This window comes from Sinocyclocheilus anshuiensis, unplaced genomic scaffold (assembly GCF_001515605.1).
Source record: "Sinocyclocheilus anshuiensis isolate Anshui unplaced genomic scaffold, SAMN03320099.WGS_v1.1 scaffold916, whole genome shotgun sequence".
Lineage (NCBI taxonomy): Eukaryota > Metazoa > Chordata > Actinopteri > Cypriniformes > Cyprinidae > Sinocyclocheilus > Sinocyclocheilus anshuiensis.
The window spans coordinates 1,801,521-1,808,375 of record NW_015548264.1 but is presented as its reverse complement, the minus strand read 5'-3'; the positions used below and the strand labels follow the sequence as shown (position 1 = coordinate 1,808,375).

Sequence of the window (6,855 nt, the reverse complement as noted above, 5' to 3'; positions counted from 1 at the left end):
AATTGCAATTTTTGGGTGGGTGAACTATACTTTTAATAATTTATTTTACTTTGTAAAAGGTGTCATTAAACATGTTTGAAATGTGTTCTTATTGCATTTACAGCATTTTGACCAGCAGGTGTCTCCACATGTGTTGTGTAGAGCGCTTTAAAACAGCCACATTTAAATTCAGAGTTTGGAAGAGCTCTGTTCCTCTCATCACTACTTATATGTAAAAGATGAGATTGACACATTCTGATTTACAAGTATCAGTATTTCTGCAAAATCATTTGCAGTCAGACCTGCTGTTTAGCCAAATCAACAACCTCAGTTTAGGTGACTTACTCAAGTTCAACCAGACATTAATAATCAACCAGTCATCATCAGAAGGCAACATACATAAATAGGGTCTTTCCCAAAACCAACACATGCAATCTCTGCATTTGAGCATTGGTCAAATCACAGAGCTTTATTTACACATTTTGATTTTTAAAAGTTTGCACTTTAAAACAAACTTTTAAATGTCAGCTCAACAGACCACACAATTGAGTAATTGTCATGCTTCTAATTAAGTGATAAAAAGCAGCTACCAAATTAAATATAAATATTTAAATAATTTTACGCACACTGTTTTTCTTGACATCTCTTGATTGTCAAGAGACAATCTTGTCTGGACAAGATTTTTTTGTGGTATTGTGGGTATTGGGACAGACCCATAAACAACAGTTAAGAAGAACCACCTTCCTCCACCTCCAGATGACACACTCATCCTCATGGGTGGACCTTCTCCTATGATTCTGTTTGCCTGCAAACCTGTATTTCTTGATTCTGGTCCAACACTGCACATTTTACTTTAAAATGTACAATTTTACTTTAAAATTTTATTGCCAACGCATTTTCAGAAAGCTACATGAACTGATCTGAGTCTATCGGATTAGAGAGACAAACTAAATGTGCAGCACTGTGGGTCCCAGGACTGGAGTTGAGCGCTACAAACAGTCATCATTGTAGATCCATTCCAGCAGAAGTCATCTAAAATAAATGAAAGGAAAAAAACCCAAGAGGTTAATGACCAAATGTTGCATTGCTTCGATTCAGCACTAAGCGCATGATTCCATACATGCTGTATTCAGTGAGTAAAAACAAACCTATATGCCCTATTTAATGTAAGACTAATCATTTATTTGTCTTGTAAGACAATGTATTATATGCAAGACAAATAACTTATTCCCTATTGTTTTACCTGGTCAAACTGAAACCATAAAACTCACTGTCCAGATACTCCTCAAGGGGGAGCTGGTGAATATCTGATCCTGCAGCTATAAATATTTTAATAAAATACGCAATTAGACACCATTATAGACATTATATCAGTCATTATCTTACAGATTATATATGTCAACAGTCATTTTAATACTGGCTTTAAAATAATTTGTTAAAATCTGTATTACAATCAAGCTTTATTATAAAAGCTGCTCGAGTTTGTAAACAACGAGACTGACCAACAACACATTGAAATCATTGTTTAACTGTGAACAGACATGATACACATTCATTTAAATCAATCAGAACAAATACATCTACTTCACCAAACTAATAGAGTCTCGGAGAATCGTTTGTTCTATATTTAATGTGTGTTTACACTTTGACCATGTGCTTTTGAGTTCAGCACTTCATCTGTTTTACCTCATCAGTTGAGAGCTTGATCTGGGCTATCTAAACTAGTAGATCCATGTTAATCTGCTGGTCGAGACACTAATAAAATCATGTTTTTGTTGTAAAATAAATGAAGTTTAAATCACAGACAGAGCTTTTATCTGCGACTAAAACTAGAAACTGAAATGTAATTTTCAATCCGCGCCACTAGGCGGCGTAAGCGGCTTTACGCTCAGTTTGACAGTTTGCTTGACAACATGACGCTTGTTCAAACAACACGTGCAGACCGTTTTAAACACATCTTATGCAGATGACAGCTCAGTGACAATATCTTAATGTCACTAAACAACACATATTTCAGCTCTTCGACAAATAAAGCCGACGCGTAATGCGATAAAGAGCGTCACGCTTCTCACCTGTAAGTACTTTCATCATACTCTTCACTTCTCTAGCAGTATTCTCATTTAGTCCTTTTTTATTTGTAAGTCATTATTTCGATGGTGTCTTTAACTTAAAATCTACTGTTTAACTTAAAATCTACTGTTTAAAATAGCTACTTGCTTAGGAAGGTTTATGAAGCTTCTATGAAAGTGTATCAGTCTTTGTTTACATGCTGCTCTCTGAACTCTCTGTTAGACCATTCAAATAACGAACAAATAGCCTTCTAATATTCATATTGTGAAATAGGAATCGTGTGTTATTCTGTGTTGTTGTAGTCTTGCTCTAGGCAATAATCTGCTGTTAACTACTGACCTGTTATTGTTCATGTTTTACTTTATTAATTGTTTATGATGAACTAAAAACTGACCATAACCTTTCAAGATCAAAATAATGTAAATATTCCAGAGAACCAACAAACTTTTGTTTTGTTTTGTCAACAGTCATACTGAAAGAGAGTTTTCTATTCAGTGTTCTTATACTTTTGTGACATGTAAAACAGTAATTTAATTCTGTCATCGGAACTAAACTGAGAAGAACAGTAGATTGAACCAAAATGATTACTGATACAGCAGTATTTAAGTATAATATGCTTTGCATTAATTTTTCACACTATATAGCTTTAATTTCATATGTAGACAATACCTGTCTTTATTGTATTACTGTGTCTTATTTTGTATACGTTTCCCCTACAGAATAAGAGATGTGTTTGGACCACACAGAGCTCTGGGACGTGTGGACAGACATTCGCTGTAATGAAGGACATCTGCTCATGGACAGGTGAGACTTATTACTTGTGTTTGTGTTTTATTGTGTACTTGGCATGTAGGTTACCATCATTTTCTTTTTGGAGGCTCACTCTTCTAGAAAGCAAATGATGGTAACCTAAATGGGTGGGGAAGGGACGGGGGTTCAAAATTTGTATACAGCTTAATTTTTTTTTTAATATCAAGAAGCATAACTGCTGCTGGACATCGCTCTGGGACTCAGGGGGGGACCTGAATCATCCTCACCCCTTCATTCACACAACACTCACTCATATCGCAGAGATCTGGCTGGGATCGAACCAGCAACCTCTGAACCTTGAGGCAGCACTCTTACCTGTGAGCCACAGATCCCTTATCTGGATATGTGAAATAACTTATAATTCACTATTCATCTGTATGGGACAATGGCTTTAACAATAAACCAGATAATGACAGCATCATCCCAACGTGTTGAGGTGGGGCTTGAACCCACATCTCCAGCTCAACCTCATTCACAACAAATGTATGTTCAGCCACTTGCGCCATCATGGCTTTCATGCTGAACACTGGTGTTTGGGGCACTTTTTTTGCACATGACAACACGACATAACAAACATAAGCAATAGTGGGATTCGAACTCAGGTCACTATGTAAAAGCCCAATGCTTTATCTCCTGAGCAGCTGATTCTGTTTTCTTGAGGAGTGTTGTGGATCGAGTTTTATTAAGAGCTTTGTTTTATTTGACACAAAACTTAAGCAACTGTGGGATTTGAACCCAGGCTTTTATATTTGAAGGGAACTGCTTATCCTCTTTTCCACAGAGTTTGCAATGAAGCAAGGCTTCTTTTAGATAGGTTAAGATAGGTAAATAATTACTGCAATTTTGTGATTTGAACAGGTCTCTGCTATAGATTTGTTCTTTTAAGACCTGCATTTAAAAAACGGCATCATGGCTGGCATGTAAAACTGCATGATTTGTTGTTGTAATATTTGGTACATGGAAATATTAAGAAATGTGGCATTTGATCCCAGACTTAAAAGCAAAAAATCTGAAAAGCAAAAATGTAGTCTCTGAACTAGAGGTATTGATAATAGGGAATTGCTGTTTATTTTCAATAATATGAGCTTAGACTTTTGTTTTTCAAGCTTTGCCAGTTTTACTAACATAAATCATTTAATTTCTAGCAGAATAACGATGTACGGGACTTTTTGGACATTTATTGACATTGGACTCAAACCTGTATCGTCAAGCGCCAACAGCTCTTATAAATGTATTAAAGATACACACACAGCTCACTCTAAAAAAAAAAGGACTAATGCATGTGCTCATGATTTTTACATCCTAAATTTGCGTCCTTTCAGCTAAAAAAAGTAATTTATTCACAGCTGGAGGATCCCATGGGATTTATCAATGCTCATCTCAACTTGATCAACTCATTCTAAGCTTGAGCCTCATAGCAGGACTTTATGAGATTTTACAGGGGAAGACGCTGATATCAATGGAGTCATGAGTGGTATATATTGTATTAAATAAGATGTTATGGCACAAGTGATAAAAGTATTATTCTAATCAGTTTATAAAATCATAGTCATACCAAAATAAAAGTCTCCAATTAACATTAATGACACAACTTTGAGATTTTTTATTTTAAATTTTTATTTTGTACAACAGAGAAAAAGTTTATGAAAATCAATCAACCCCCCTCTCTGAAAACATAATTTAGATAGTGGTTTATTTGTATGCAAAATATCACAATGCAAATAATAATAATACAAAAAGAACACTTATTTTAAATATTACAGTAACTTAAATTTCTTATAAACATTTTGTTTAATCCATCTTGCTTATTTGATTGTGTCATTCATAGGCTCTACAGGCATGTGGCAGGTTAAATTGGCAGATCAGGTGACCTGCCTCTTTTGCAAGTGGGTGTCATTTTATAACATGAAACTCTATTGCTGCTAACCATAAAACTAGTATCCACCCATCTAATTCTTTTCCAGTCCTAATATGAATGTGCCACAGATCTATTCAACATATTCAACAAAGATGTGCTTCTGGGTTACAAAATGCAGTTTGTTTTTAGTAAATGTCAAGATCAGTGCAAGTATCTGGTGAGTACGGCACAGCTGAGACCGTAGAAACACTTTCTAGGGCACTGGAATGTGTGCTGCACTAAACGTGTAAGAAAAGCTTTCAGATGGAACAATACACGTCTTCAAGGGTTATAAAATCACCCTCTGGAAAAGTTCCCTCAGTCTTTTTGTGTTTGTACACCATTTTTCAATCCTGCTGCCAGGTTACTGCCCCCTTTAAAAGCATCTGGATGACTTCAACAAGGCTAAAATTTAGACAACCTCTGACCTGAAAACCTAGATTATATATAAGATTCACATGCAGTGCAGAAACATATTGTCTACATAAATGGCAGATATCTGAGAGAGTTGTCTGATATTGAGAGATTACGTTGCTGTACAAATCTGGGCATATAATAGAGTTCTCCAGAGTGGAAGGAGGTCAAGGGGCAGGTGTACATTGTCCACAGGCTGGGGGTAAAACGACGGGTCAGTGCATCGGCCAACCTTAAGCGCAGGTTGCAGCTCGAGCACACTATGTGGTTTGGGCAGCAGGACTGCGAGGCAGTCTTCTTGGGTTGATTTGAGGAGGAATGATTTTTGGAGGTTGGAGGCAGGGCCAAAGCAGGTCTTTTGATGGCACTTCGTTCTCCGAGGCGGTCCAGGGATCTTCTCAACTGTTGCTGTGCACCTTGTACCCCAGCCAGCTCCCGCTGATACTGCACATCCAGCGCATGTAGGGTCCTTTCAAGCTGCAGGCTCTGACGCCTCTGAGCGTTAGCCAGGGAACGCTCTGAGATTGACATGAAATATCAACAAAAGGGTTTGAATAAACTAGCCCTTATTGGACTTAATGGAAATAGAAAATAATACAGTAATTGATTAATTAGTATATTAATTTTTATTGATACCTCGTTCATTGTGTCTTTTCCTTCTTGACAGAGAGATGAAATTGGACATGCCACGCTCGTATGGAAGAGATGAAGATATGCAGGATCCAGTGACAAATCCTGAAAAGTTGAAACTCACATCATATTTTTACCTGTTATATAAAGTGAACAGTGTAGCACTAAATGCACAGCTTTCAGGGGGGGAAATATGTATATACTACATTTATATTTTTTTAGGTTTACATATACAAATCACAAATATATCAGACACTAATATGGAAATTTTGGAAAATTGTTAACAAGAAAATAATACATTAATGCATTTACTCACCCATGGATGTTGCAACAAGCATTTACTGTCTAGAAGCAACCAAATATAATATCCCACCAAGACGATTTTTGTGAATACACAAACTTTTCCTCTCTTTTTCAATCTAAAGATAGGAAAAAATGCTTCCGAAAGTCTGTTAGGTAACCTAACTTTTATAAAGCGACAGTATCTCTTCTGTTCTGAAGGATCGAAACAAAAGACTTGGAGGGGCCAAGTAAGAAAAGAGTGGGCCGAGCTAGTGAGAGAAAGGCAACTCCTCAACTTTACAAAATAATACAGAAAATAAAAGTAAAAAAAAAAAATCTACTTTGCAAGCCAAAAAACTAGTATAATCATAAATATATCTTTAAAATCAGTGGTAAATGTTACAGCCTTTTTAAAGCAAACTGTGCTTCACATTGAATTTCAAATAAAATGTAAATAAAAGCACAAAAAACATTAGCCAGTTTTCATGCACTTCTTTAATATATCAGTTTTTCATATTCACAACAAATACATTAAGCTCTTTTCCTTTTATATAATACAGTCTTAAATATTTTTACACAGAAATATTTTCTCAGAATTTCATCTATCAAAATGTCTTTTCTTAACCTTTGTTAAGTTGAAACACTTGAAGTCATTTAATTATTTTTTATCTCCATGCCTCCTAGCAAACAGACAGTACTTCCTTTGTACAGCTATTTACAGATGAAAAGAGTCTCCCAAACATTTGTATGATAGTTCCTCACTTGAATGAACT

The 6,855-nt window shown here is 35.8% G+C and overlaps 1 long non-coding RNA gene across 2 annotated transcripts; it reads left to right on the top strand.

Moving 5' to 3' along the window:
* The first annotated feature begins 1,842 nt into the window (after positions 1-1,842).
* Positions 1,843-5,900, top strand: LOC107655609 (uncharacterized). Of its 2 annotated transcripts, none has more exons than XR_001630464.1 (3): positions 1,843-2,053; positions 2,769-2,853; positions 5,838-5,900. It is a non-coding gene; the product is annotated as an uncharacterized LOC107655609 (long non-coding RNA). The 2 variants fall into 2 exon arrangements; XR_001630463.1 differs by lacking the exon at positions 5,838-5,900 and adding an exon at positions 3,027-3,096 and having other exon boundaries at positions 1,844-2,053.
* Positions 5,901-6,855: the final 955 nt, after the last annotated feature.